The sequence below is a fragment of the Poecilia formosa genome, unplaced genomic scaffold, assembly GCF_000485575.1.
Source record: "Poecilia formosa unplaced genomic scaffold, Poecilia_formosa-5.1.2 Scaffold73, whole genome shotgun sequence".
Lineage (NCBI taxonomy): Eukaryota > Metazoa > Chordata > Actinopteri > Cyprinodontiformes > Poeciliidae > Poecilia > Poecilia formosa.
Window position 1 is genome coordinate 1598857 of NW_006800012.1, and position 13565 is coordinate 1612421.

The 13565-nt window shown below is 38.7% G+C and overlaps 1 protein-coding gene across 1 annotated transcript in view; it reads right to left on the reverse strand.

Moving 5' to 3' along the window:
- Positions 1–13565, reverse strand: part of LOC103140621 (mitogen-activated protein kinase kinase kinase 11) — a 54606-nt gene that overhangs the window by 38925 nt on the left and 2116 nt on the right. The gene's annotated exons all lie outside the window — the stretch shown is intronic.

The following is a 13565-nucleotide window of genomic DNA, read 5'->3' on the forward strand; positions in this document are numbered from 1 at the left end:
TTGCTGCACGGAAACAAGGGAGCATCAGTTGCAGAAAGGCCTCCTACAAAAACACGGCCCCGCACAAGCTTGGTGTTGCTGACTCAAGCTAATTACCGCTAATTCCTAGAAACACTCCGAGTCAGAGATCCGGCGAGTGTCTTTGGTTAAATGAGCCAGCTGATAAGGCACAGAAAACCACATATTCATGATTAAATCTGACTTTAACAAGAGCAGAAAGAAACTTTTAGATCTAAATGTTGAGCTTTTTCTAACGTGATGCACAACCCCTGATCTTTGAGGTAACAATCAGACACCTCTTATTTGAGCAAACACCAATCTTTGAGATACCAGTCCAGCTAAATTTTCCATATGTTACTATTTTTAAGCAACATGTTTGTTTAGCTGCGCTTTGCTGAAAGGGGAGGACTTACCACTTCTTAATTTCTCTTTAGCAAAGCAACAAAGGTATTATTCCCTTTCAAGTCAAGCGACATACCTAGTTTCTTGTTTTCTCTTCAGAAACTCTTGTGTAATTTTGGCAGGGTGCTCAAGAGCGGAAACCTGCTGGAATATTTCTCTTGCGCCAGGCTTGCTAGAGTGAGAGGATGAGTTTGCTTTGCTTTATCTATCTGCATTCACTGTTAGATCACAAACTCCCCAATACCTTTTGAACTCATTCAGTCACATATTGTAACAACCCAGTTCCCCTTGTGTGCATCCAAGTCAACTGAGGTCTCGAGTGTTTTTCTTTTTTGGCTTGTATTGTGCAACATCCCTTGAACCATTCAGTCTCTTACAAAAGCACTAATTGCCATTTATAAACCTTGTTCAAACCAAAGTATGAGGCAGCTGCCAAGTTGTTGTACTTGATTATTGTAGGTTAGCCACAGGAGGCCCAAACAGAGCCACATCGCCTCGCTACATAACTCCTTGTTAATGCCGCAACTGTTTTCCCTTTGTTTTTCTATCTTGATATTGATCTTACTTTCACCATTTATATGTTGTTTGGCAGAGGGGGCGTGTCAGAGGTCCATTGTGACAATTGGAATATTTTTGTGTGCCTCCTGACTGCAGTTGGTGTAAATGTAGCAGAGCTGATCCAAAAGGAAACTTATTTTTCAAAATGCTATAATCCTAAAAGGGAAATATTAGATGTTTTTATCTTTTGTTAGCCATGTTTTTGTTTTTTTTTAGTTTCATGTTAATATCGTAGAAAGTCAACCCAAAAACATACAGAGACTTTTTACTCAACAGATTTGTAGGGCACACCTGAACATTAAGCTTGGCTAAATACAGCAATGGTTTTAGAAGAAAGTCTTTGTTGCTGGAAATAGACTGAAAACATTTTCCAGGTAGAAAAATATAAAATCCTAATTCAAAAGTTAGGAACTTGTGCGCCTTTCTTTAATTAAAACAATTAAATATTGTTTCAATTAATCTTAATCTGAATATATATTCAGATATCTTTATCTGAATATATGCCTCACCTTTTTAAGATCTACTGCTTTGTTTTATTAAAACGTTTTACAATTAATTTAATACTGAGCATGTAAAAAGAAAATAATTCAAAGTACTGTTTTTTTTTTGTGTGTGTGTGTGTGTGTGTGTGTGTGTGTGTGTGTGTGTGTGTGTCTAATTTGAAAAATAAACATGTCCCTGGTGTACTTTCAATCTTCCAGTTTTGTCCCACAGTACAAAAAGTTGTTTGGTAGCTTTTTCCATTAAACCTTTATTTATACAGGTAAATCTCATCTACGTGTTTTACATATACATACTACACACAAAATTACAACATGCTAAAACATGTTAAATCCATCTAATTATATTGACAAGATAGAACTGGAATAAAAGCCTTTAATTCAATTAAGCTGCACAGCTTCAGGTACTGTTGTAATTAGTTTCAATAGCCTTTATGTTTGTCAGCATTAAGTACCAATTTCAGATAAAACAAAAGTGACTTAATGTCAAAAGCAGCCCGAAGATAATTAAAAACAAGGGCAAAGCAGTTTGCTTGACAGCAAACAACTGTGTCATCAGCATAGGGATGTACCAGATGCATTAGGCAATTTTATTTTTAATTAAAATTGCAGAGTGCAGGACCCAACTCAGAGCCTTGAGGCACACCCTAATTGACGTCAAGATAACAAGAGTAACAATTGTGGAATTTAACAGCTGCTTCCCACCAGAGAGGAAGTTTGAAAACCAGCTAATAGCCTAGTCTGAACAGCCAGTTTCAAAAAGACTGGCTATGATACAGTGCCAAAAGCTTTTTGAACACGTTTTAGTACATACAGGTAGTGGTAAGGTAGTTCAGTATTCAATAAACAGCAAAAAAAGTGCTTTCATTATCAGAATCGTTGAAATCTGGAAACAACGTTTTCAATAAATCTTATTGCGCAAATGGATGCAAGTTGAAATAAGCTGCTTCTGAAGGTACCAATGTTTGTTGGATGTTATATACGGTTAATAGAAAGCAATAAATCTCATTAAGCATTATTTATAAATCAAGGGCATTTTGCTTTTATATTTAAATTTTGTTTCATCATGAACACAAAATAACTGAACATTAACAGGTCACACCAACACTCTTCCATTTAAAGTTCTTGTATGATGCTCAAGGCAGTTTGTCCTATTTGTTTTAAATTACAGAAAAAGCTTATTTACTGCAGAGCTGTGCAACACAGGCTGCTCTCCCTGTTGCAAATTAATAGATTAAAGGAGTGTTTTTAACTATTTTTTAAAGAAAATTATTAAAATAATAACATACCGTTTCAGATACATTTTCAATTTATGCAAAAAAGAGGCACCAATCAAGAATTTTGTTATTTATATTTCTTAAAGACAAACCAACTAAAATCTGGAACAGCATGTCAAATCTTTACAAAACCTCACTAAAAACCCAAGTTTGTTCCAACGAAATCTGTATGGCGAAGCATCGCTTTGATATTTTTATCTGAATATATACCTCGCCTATTTAAAATGAACTACGGTCCAGGTAGCAACACTATGTGGTTTATAGCAAAATCTGAGTCCATCAAAAGCATCTAAACTGTAGCACACAGAGCAAAATAGAGGATCACCACCTTGCTCAAGGACGTGTGGCAGAGCGCAGCCGGAGCTCAACATGTGAAATTATAGTCACCTTTAAGGCCCAAATGTCAGCGCTGTGCCTCTTCACTCTGCACCTCGTTTAATGATCTTCACTCTGTGGACGGAGCTACATCTGGAGCCGGGTCTCCATCTCTCAGCGCATTCTTCTCTACATACTGCATCATTCCTCACCTCCTCGTCTCATTTCCAAGGAGGCTATTCCTCCAATGGCAACTTTATTAGGTACGTCTTCTGGTTGTTAAACACACACACACATGCAAATCTGACATCCACACAGGTCAAACCAATTGAAGAACCTGTTCACCTCCTCGCCCATGGTGGCGCTGCACCAAGAGCTACTGAAGGAAACGACACAAAAACCTCCGAAGGAGAAATGGATGCAACTTCCTTCTAAACGAAATGTAAACAAAAATGGTGTCACATTAGGTTTTAGCGATTGTAGGATTTTTCCTTTGCCTTTGGTGAAACACCACAAACATTTCTCCTGTTAACGCTAGATTCACGAGTTTATTTTGGTTCCATTGACCCGCAGCTGTGGGTTTTTAGACGGACAAGAGTTTGAGTGAACGGAACTTTCTAGATAAACTGACTAGAGTTTGATTAAACCGGACTAAAACAGGGCTGGTGTGAATGCACCCTAAATGTCACCACGATAGTCATCGCTGCGCGTGATCTCTTCTACCTTCTTCCCTCTGCACTCGTAGGCGAGAGCAGAATCCAGGCAGGGTGGAGTGGATGGGGCGGGGGGCTTTCCCCAGGAAGAACGGGCGCTTTGTCCCGTGAGGGACGAGGCCATGGGCTGACAGAAAGTCTGGCAACCCCTGACCAGGCAAGGGAGTGAGCGAGTGAGAGAGGGAAGGAAGGCAGAGCTGCGGGACATAATCATAGCTGAGAAGATGTCAGCTCACAGCGAAACTAGTACTTGCTCTGCTGGAGTTTCGTCTTCGCTCCACTAAGTTGCACTTCGAGTGCCGGGTGGTGTTAAGCTGCCTCAGGGAGTTTAAATAGAGGGAACAGGGACAAACTGAGTGGTTTAAAATAAGCAGAAGATTTTAGAGTCAATCTGATGTTACCCTTGTGGGGAAAAAAGTGGGAGTTAAATTTAAATAATTTTCATATTCGGCCTGAAATCCTTGAGCAAAAAAAAAATAAAAAAATTTGGATCTGTTGCAGAGTATCCGTCTTGTGTTTTCAAAGGGAAAGGAAAGGGGGGGGAGAGAAAAAATCTTGTTTCCTGTAAGACCCTCTTTGTTCAGCTGCTTGTTTGGTCTCCTCTATCTAGTTTGCCAATTTAAGTGTGGTCTAAATCCATCACTCAATGTTGCCCCGTGTTTAACGTGGGCAGTTCTGACAAGCGAGCTTTGTTTTCTCTGGCTAATGAATCCGGCCCGATCTCTCGGCTTCAAACCATTTCTGGACGCATCGATCGGATCGGAGCCAGTTCTAGTGGACAGGCAGGACGAGCAGGAGGGTTTATAACAAGGAAGCAGAGCGGGTTGAGGTCGCAGATCTCGGATGTTGTTGGAAATCGGGAGCGGGCAAAAAAAACAACAAACGAACAAAAAAAAACGATGAGATTCAGGAAGGAAAGGTGGGGGAAAAGAAGTACAGAGGGAAACTGTCTTGTTCTCACCAATGCGACCACCAGAATTCAACGTTTAATCAATACGCAACATAGTTTCCTGTTCAGAAGCAAGTCACAGTGGTACACACCATTCAAAACAACACCTATTAGCAAAGTGAGAAAACAGATGCACCGATTTCCTCAATATTGAGAGATCAGCTGTCGGCCAATACTAACGTGTGAAACTGATCTCTTATTCCAGTGTAAGCGTCTGAAAATCAGCTTCTGTATCCTTTTGCTCTGCCGTGAAAGTACTGGTGTGCAGGCTGGCAGACCTGTACACCAGGTCATGTCTGAACATGCACCTTTAGTGATAGTCATCTCACTGTTGCCAACTTAGCAACTTTGTACCTATATATTTAGTGACTTAAGAGACAAGAAAACAAAAAAAAAGTTGGTCAAAATCGGAACTGGCAGGTCAGGACAGTTGAGATTTCATAGTCGAGCGTACCGACTGTCCACATTTTTTGTGTTAAATTCCTTCTTTCTGCACAATCCGAGTAGATATTAGCAAGTTTAGCAAGCTAGTTAGCTTCCTAGCATCATTTCTTCTCCACCGGGGCAGCCACTCTACACTGTTGGCGTAAAATTGTTGACCTTTGGCGTGAACGTGTCTGACAGTTTGATTTGGTGTTGATCTCCGTGGAGTGACGTATGCCCAAGTATGTGGGGGACATTCTGGACCGGTAAACATTGTCACGCAAAATCTGAAACGGTCAGTCAGATTCTAAAAAAAAAAGATGCAATCAGTGCGCCCAAGCTAAATATTTGACCATTGAGGTGGCAGTAACCAGCAAAAAAACAACAAAAAAATTAAAAATAAAAATTAGCAAACCACTGCAAGAAAAAAAAAAAGATTTCTTCTAAACACAAACATTAAATCCCATTTCCTGCTGTGTTTTGCACTGGAATACATTTAAAACAAGGAAACAGGAAGCAGTTTTTGAGCAACCAGCATTTAACTCTGAGAATGAACTGCAATTTATTTTAAAACAGGTTTGATGGTCAAATCAAATCAAGTCTTATCTCAGTAAAAGAAAGCATATGTGATGACTAAAACTTCAACTGTTTTTTAATACAGAAGTCACATAAATATAAAAACAACTGAAGCTTAGAAGACTTCTTTTGCAATATTAGGATTTTTTTAAGCTATATTTTGTTTAGTAAATACTGTGGAATCAATACTTAGCACTATGGAGACACAGATTACATAAAAACAGAACCAACTTCTATCCTGCTTTTTCTGAGCGTCATCATAACCATCATCCAAACTCCAGACCAAACCAAACCTAACGCACACAAAGCAGGGTTCTGTGTCTGGGTAGCCACTTCAACTCTGTCAGCAAGGGGGTTATAAATGATTCGCTCTACCAGGTGAAAGTCTGTGTGTAAGCAGTCATTTATTAACAAGCCCCCTGAGCTTCTGTGTTGAAATTTAACCTTCATTAGGGTCGCTTCCTTACAAAACTTCACAAAGGGGGCGGGGAGGTCTACCACTGGCTTGACCTAGAAGCAAGGCAGTGATCAGAGCCAGAACCTAAGTTCTGATGTATGAAGCAGAGCTCCATGATTGAAATTTCCCCTCTGAGACGTACTTGTGCGGCTTGAGGAAGTACATCTTTTGAGCATTCCTGTTTGCACTTCTACCAAGTCAACACGCAGAGACTTCTCACCTATCTCAAAAGAATGGGTAAAAAAAAAAAAAACTATAACGCATGTTATAAAAACAGCTTTCAAACATTTAAAACCTTCTAAATGTTCCTGCATTATGAGATAAATATTCATCACAAGCACATTTCAGGGACCTGAGAAGTCAGAACTACTGTTAATTCGCGAGAATGCACTAATGTGAAAATCTGGGCCAATGTAGGCAGCCAATATTTACAGATATTACTCAATTGCTTTGACAATGGTAATTAATATTTTCTTAATTTTGTTCCTCAATTTTGTTTATGCACATCATAATCCTTTTTATCTGTGATTTTGGTGGCATGTGGTTTTTATTTCCTTTTTACTTATTGTTATTGGTTGTTGTGTTTTATTTCAGATATTTAAAATACTTTCTAGTTTCATTGTGGAGTGTTCTGCACAAAATGAAAGGTTTTTGGGAGCGTAAACTTGCTTTTCTATGCCATTATCAATAAATTACCTGGAAATGGTCTTTGAACGACAATATTATCGTTTATCTCAGTGATTTCAGGGTCAATTTATCGTCCAATAAAATTTGTTATTGTGAAAGGCCAAATTATTAGCCTAGCTACGACCAAGTCCACATCCATCTTCATGATATTGTTTCTCATAGGAACAACAGAACAGTGTCTGATTAATTCTGACCTCACAGTTAAAAAAGTAGTGAGATTAATTTCCAAATGAATAGTTTTAACAATTTTAAGTAAAAAATACAAGTGTTTCAGGTTAAGTGAGGAAGAAGATGGAGGAATAGAACATTTTTGACATTTAAGTGATATTCAGCTTTAACACTGGGTTCTGGTGATGTGATAGTGACAATTACAGTGCCTTGAAAGAAAAAGTATCTATTTCAATTTAGGTTTTTTGTAGCATTCAACTATTTAAAAAAATATTTTAAGTCCATTAAAATAAAGGAAAACAAATGTGAGTACCTTTTGGGATTGATCATTCTGAACGGAGCTGAATTGAAAATTCCAAACCAACAAACTATTAGCAGAAAAAGGTCAAACCCATTCATTTAAAATGAAGGTAAGGTTTATTAAGGGGAGTGGGGGGAGAGAGAGAAAGAGTTATTCCAATAGTCCCAGCCCCGTGTGAAAATATAGTTTCCTGTCTTGGTAAAACAGGACTGAGCATGTTTTTGTTTAATTTCTTTAGAAACTACAAACCTAAAAATGATAAGAAAAACATTCTTCACATAGAACCTGTCTAACAACATGGCGTAGGCCAAGAGATCTTAAACAGCAACACATCATGTCTTAATCTATAGAAATACAAGAACATCTTTAAAAAAAAGCCATCTGTCAGTGTAGGAAGGGTTATAAAATTATTTGAAAGCCTCACTTGCTCAGTTGGGTTAGCAATAAAGACTGGATGAAATTGGCCTCCATTGGAGGGTTCCAAGGCAAGACACGCTGCCTACCAAAATAACACAAAGACCTGTCCAATATTTCCTGAATATTAGACATGTCAAGAATGTCTAACAAACTATGAGAAGAAAAAGGTCAAACCCATTCATTTAAAATGAAGGTTAGGTTTATTAAGGGGAGGAGGGGGGTGAAGAGTTATTCCAACAGTTGAATGCTACAAAAAACCTAAATTTCCCATCAAGAATAGTTTCTTGATGGGAAACTATTCTTTGGACTATTAGGAAAGTGTGCAGCATTTCAGAAAAACAAAGAATTATATTAACCGTGAAACATGGTGGTGGTAGGGTTATGGTGTGGGGGTACTTTGCTCTTTGAAAAGGAGTCATAACTCAGAGACATTGATTCTGCTTTTTATCAGAAAATGTTAAAAGGGAATGTCTGACTGCAAATCTAAGGTTATTGGTCAGAAGAAGCTAATCTCTACAGTCATCCATATCGGCGCTACTGAAGGTGCAGTCAATAAGTGATAAGAAAATTAAATGGCTCTCCTGGACTGACTGCTTTGTAAATGCCAGCCAGTACCATGTAAAGAATCACTGCGTCCAGGTATTCAAGCTTCCCAAGTTGAATTTTAATTTAGGACATTTTAGATACATTCTGGAAAAATCCGTGAACAGATTCATTTTCCGCAAATAATTTGGAGTTGCGTTCCACAGAGACATTTACGAATTAGTAAATCCTGAACCGTGAATAAGCCTGGGTTTACTGCAGTGTTAAGACGTGTTCCGCTGTATTAAAACATTTTATGGTACGTTTGGTGTTTGAAGTATTCAAATAAGCAGCTATGCATTTTTAGAAGGGATCTCAAGTATTCATGGACTTTAGCTAGTAGCAGACGGCTGTGGCCCGTGGAGACTGGAGGTTTTATAATGCTAACCTTGCTAACTGCTCTAACTGGTAATATGAAAATGCTTGAGTCAGATTAAAAGTTTTTATTTCTTTTCAAAGACTCTGTTTTAGTGATTAATGTCCACTCATGGAAGAAAAGCTGAGACAAATATTCTCAGTGCAGATAAAATCTGTAACAGTAAGTCAAATCCTTGAAGAAAAAAATAACCGAGATCATAAATTCGACAGAAAATTATGATGGCAATGTCTCTAGTGTGGGTTGGCACAGATTATGTTACACATGGTTTATTTCTTTAGTGCTTAATTTATTGCCAATGTGATTTGCCTGCGCATAATTTGAGAATAAATTTCACAACCTTATTTAACTCTAAGCAACCTTGTGTACTTTTGATCATCAAAGGAACCCATCGCTACATCAGCTCAACATTTAACTTGCTAAATTTAAACAGTCATAAGAAAAAAAAATGTATCAAGAACATAACACAAGCAGGGACAGCAATTCCCTACATGCAGGAAACATCACACACTATTGATGTTTTGTTTTTTAAGTGCGTGACATCGTGGGACATTGGAGCCCCTGAATGAAAACATGCTGGTAAAGAGATGCATCAGATGCTTGTCCACTAGCGGCAAAAAAAAAAAAAAAGCCATGTTGATCCAAGATCTATCTGCGGCTTCTTCCTGAGAAAGAAGTCTCTAAGCACCGGCCCAGAGAGTGCTTAGCTTGGCGCATTTCCCCCCTCCGGCATTTCTAACTAAAGCTCTCTGCAAAGTTTTATGTGCTGTGGTGTTGCATATAGCTGGTTTTGGGTCTATGAAGGCTTTCTGCAGGAAAATAAAAAAAAACAAAAAACACACAGGGTGAAAAGAGCACAGCTGAACCTGACGGATTGTGAAATACAAGGACGAAAAACATGTCGCTGACTGATAATCCATTTCTGATTAGAGACTCAGTGGCCCATAGTTCTAACATACATAAAGACTGTTTAGGTCAAAGCAAATTTGACCTAAAAGCCAGAGCTGGTTCCTTTATCATAAACAGATGCAAAAAGGAGTTTTTAAAATAGGCATGAAGTGCCATTTTATAGCACAATCAAGTATCTAGGCTACCTTCAGGTGTTAAAAAAAATGCTGTAAATATAAAACATGACTTAAAATAATTTAAATTCATAGAATAACGCCTTGAAATTGGGCCTCTGTCTGTTTAAGAAGCTCTTGTTCTTTCTGAAACTCCGCCTTCATTAAGTCGTCACAACATGGCTCCTCCATGAACCATTTAACAACATTTTTACCAGCATTGCACTGAGAAGTAGCTTGTGTAATACGCTCAGCTGATGTGCAGTTCCACCAGGTGTTTGTCAATTGCTGCTGGCTAGTCTGAAGAAGAGCCAACACTGCTAACTTGAATTTCAACAAATATTCTCAAGTATTTCTTTTTATTATTTAGCTTCACTTTATTTTTTACTTTTATTGGTTTACTGGAAGTTTCCTCATGTTTAAAGGAAGTTGTTCCTCCACACTGTCGCCATGTATTTATTCAAGATGACTCGAAACAAGCTACTGGTTTCGTTGGACGCCTTTTAGCTAATCATCACTGCACGCTGTGTAACCTAGTGAATGTGACTGTGCTGTATTACATCAAGGTCTTAGCTTTGATACATTTATTTAACAGGGAAAAAAAAGTGGGGGATGCATCAGTTGCAGATTTCTGGCAGATTGCTGATCTTTAAAAAGCCTGACACGTCGATTCCGATTTTGGCCGATACCAATTTTTTTTAGTCTGAAAATGTACAACATAGTTGCTAAGTTGGATACATGCCTACATTGGTTTCACATGCAAGTATTGGCTAATCACCCAAAATTAAGGAAACTATGGTTGATTTATTGACTTTGCAGTTGCATTATTTACTGAATTTACAAGTGCACTCAATTTTTTTTTATACTTTCAATCAGTCAGTCAATCAAGGGTAAGTTGTCTGATTATAGCAGTTCTTACTATTTTATTGGTGATTTATGTATTGGAATAAACTTTTGTTGTGGTCTTCAATAGCAATGCACTAACTCGATATTGAAAAACATTTCTAGATCGGGTATCAGTGACAATGTATCTGATCCACTGGGCAGATCTGTTCGGTCTAACTAAGCGACATCATGCTTCATTATTTATTTTACATTACACTTAGAATTCCTAATTGCACTTTCTGAACTATTTGAAAGGTTTGTTGCAGTTTATTTTTACATTTTTGACCAAGGTTGTCAACCTATTGTTTTTTCGTCAGTTTCAGTTTCTTTGTTACTTATTTGACATTGGCTATTATACTCCTAATTGAATTGAGAGAACAAATTAAATTTGTGTTGTGTTAATATGTCTGACCTAGCTTGTGAAGATATTGGTGAATTTAAGCGTCCAGTGCTGGTGCTGAGTCATCAAATACATTTGTAATTCAGTACAGTGCGATTTAAGTCAATTCAGCATTGTTCTTCTGTTTTGGTTAAGATATCAGCCGTTACTAAATCTCAGATATCTGTATCGGTAGTGAAAAAAGTGGATCGGTGCATCCATAGTTTTCAGTTGCTTGTTGGGCAGAATGCTTTTTGCTGTTCTGCTGTTTTTCACACAAGTATAACTGATATTATAAGGTTTATTACCTGCTTGGGTAGAGTCTAAAATTTACCAATTATAGTTTTAAAGTAGCTCTTTAGCTTTATAGACATGCTTATTTTTAAAAATGAAAATGCTTTTGTTTTTTTGTTGTTGTTTTTTTTATTTTAAAAAAGCAAATCTGATTTACTTCTAAGAAAGATGTTCTTTTTTAGTCCACCTGATTGGCAGTGCGCATCAAAGGGACTTTAAAGGGATTTCAGTTCATGCAAAGTCTCAAAGTCCCACAGAAATAACAGCTGAAAAAAAACTGAAACTGTAACGTGCCAAAAGTACAACTCCTCTGCACACATTCAGACACAATCCTGTAGTCTCTTCTCTTTGTCCATGTTTGCTGGAATTCAAATTATGGCCCTCTGGCTTTGACCCAAGCGCCCCCACAATGCACCCTCTCCAGCACGCTCCCGTTTAATCAGCATCTTCTGCTGGTCATTAGCTTCAACAGCAACTCTTGGCTGTTGTTTATGAGCCCTGCGAGGATAATGACTTTGCACCTCCATCCATCACTGTGACAGATGAGCCCAATTATCCCCAAGTTCTCTTTTTTATGCTGCGCTCGTCATTTTCTTAACCTGTGGTTTTCGATTGACCAGATCACAACAACAACTAAAAGCAAAACGTTGCAATACAGCTCACTTGGGGATACAGATATAAAAGAAAGGAGACAAAACAAGCGTGAGATTTATGAAATAAAATGGCACCTCGAGAAAGAAGAACTTGCATCAATATTCTGAGGAACTGACACCTCATTCAGAGGCTGATCTTTTTTTTGCTGAACTACCAACTAAATCGCTCAAGTAGCTCTGCTTGATTTCCTTTTAAGATCCCCCTTCGATGCTCCTGCACCTGTTTGTCAAGCCAATCTGCAAACCTATTAAACAAAAACAAAAAAAGACATTGTCTTGGTGAGATCCCTCCACCCCCACCAATCTTTCTTCTATCCTTCCTCCAACACAACAGGATGTTGCTCAGTGACACAACGAGGCTACGTCTGTATGGAGACATGTAGAGGCAGGCCGGGGACAAAAGCTTGAGAGAAGAATTAAAAAACAAGAGGCAGCAGGAGGCAGGAGAGCGATATGATCTCGCAGCGCACACAGAGAGGGATTGTGTTGGAGCTGGCCTGCCCCATATACAAACACCATATTACCATAACTCCCTGCTTCTTCTTCTCCTGCAATGCAGGAGAAGAGTTTTCATCTGAGAGAGAAACCCTGACAGGGGGGAGGCAAAGATAAGCGAGGGCGAAGACGTCTGTGATGACAATCATGTCAACGATCTGACGACTGAGGCTGATGCATACGGAGGAGGGATGTCTTGGGATGTGCTGCATAATGCCCTCCTCCCCTCAAAGTGTGCAATAAACATGACTCGAATCAAGCGGGTTAACCTCACCAGTCACAGCCGTATTTCTCAGGAAATGACAGAACTGCACAACGGTAAATGTAAGGAATGAAAACACCATAGAGACGACTGCTGAAAACTATAGCTGGAAGATAGAAACTGAAGGTAAAAGTACTGGAAAAACAGAGATGTGTTCTGCGTGATAGAGCCGACACGCCGCCTCCTTAAGGTCTCAAAGTCCGAGGGATGAGTCCCAAAGGTGCTGATGCGGAAACATTTCCTGACCTTTGCTCGGCAGCAAAGTATTCTTGTCCCGTCGACGGCTCCTTCAAAGACCTTGTGGTCTCTATCACTGAGGCCTGCTTTTGTCAGCATGCAAGTCATGTGATTGGGCTACCACAAAAAAGTATTAGCAACCCGCAATGAAAAATTGTGAGGGCCTTGAACCAGGTCCTGCAGGTTTATGATATTTCCCTGGTTCAACGTAATATAACATCACATGAATGATACTTATTTCAATCAGATGAGGAACGGGACAATGTTCTCTTGAGTAATTGAGTCATTCATTTAGTCCTGCTGGAGCAGTGACAGAACTCCCCTCATTGTCACCCATTTTTCTGACACTCCCTTCACTCCATGTGTGAATTTCTTTCTAGTGTCAAAGGTTAGGGTCAGCATGACAGGAAAAAATTTACAAACCAGAGAACGACTGACAATGACACCGACAACTTGCTTTCAGCCACCCACAGAAACAAGTGGGAGAAGGACAGACCTGCATTACACTATTTTATTTTTTTTTTTCTGTTTTAAAACCAGAGTTTTAAAACTTTATAACTGGTAACAGTCATTTGCTATTGCCATGACACCTTTATAA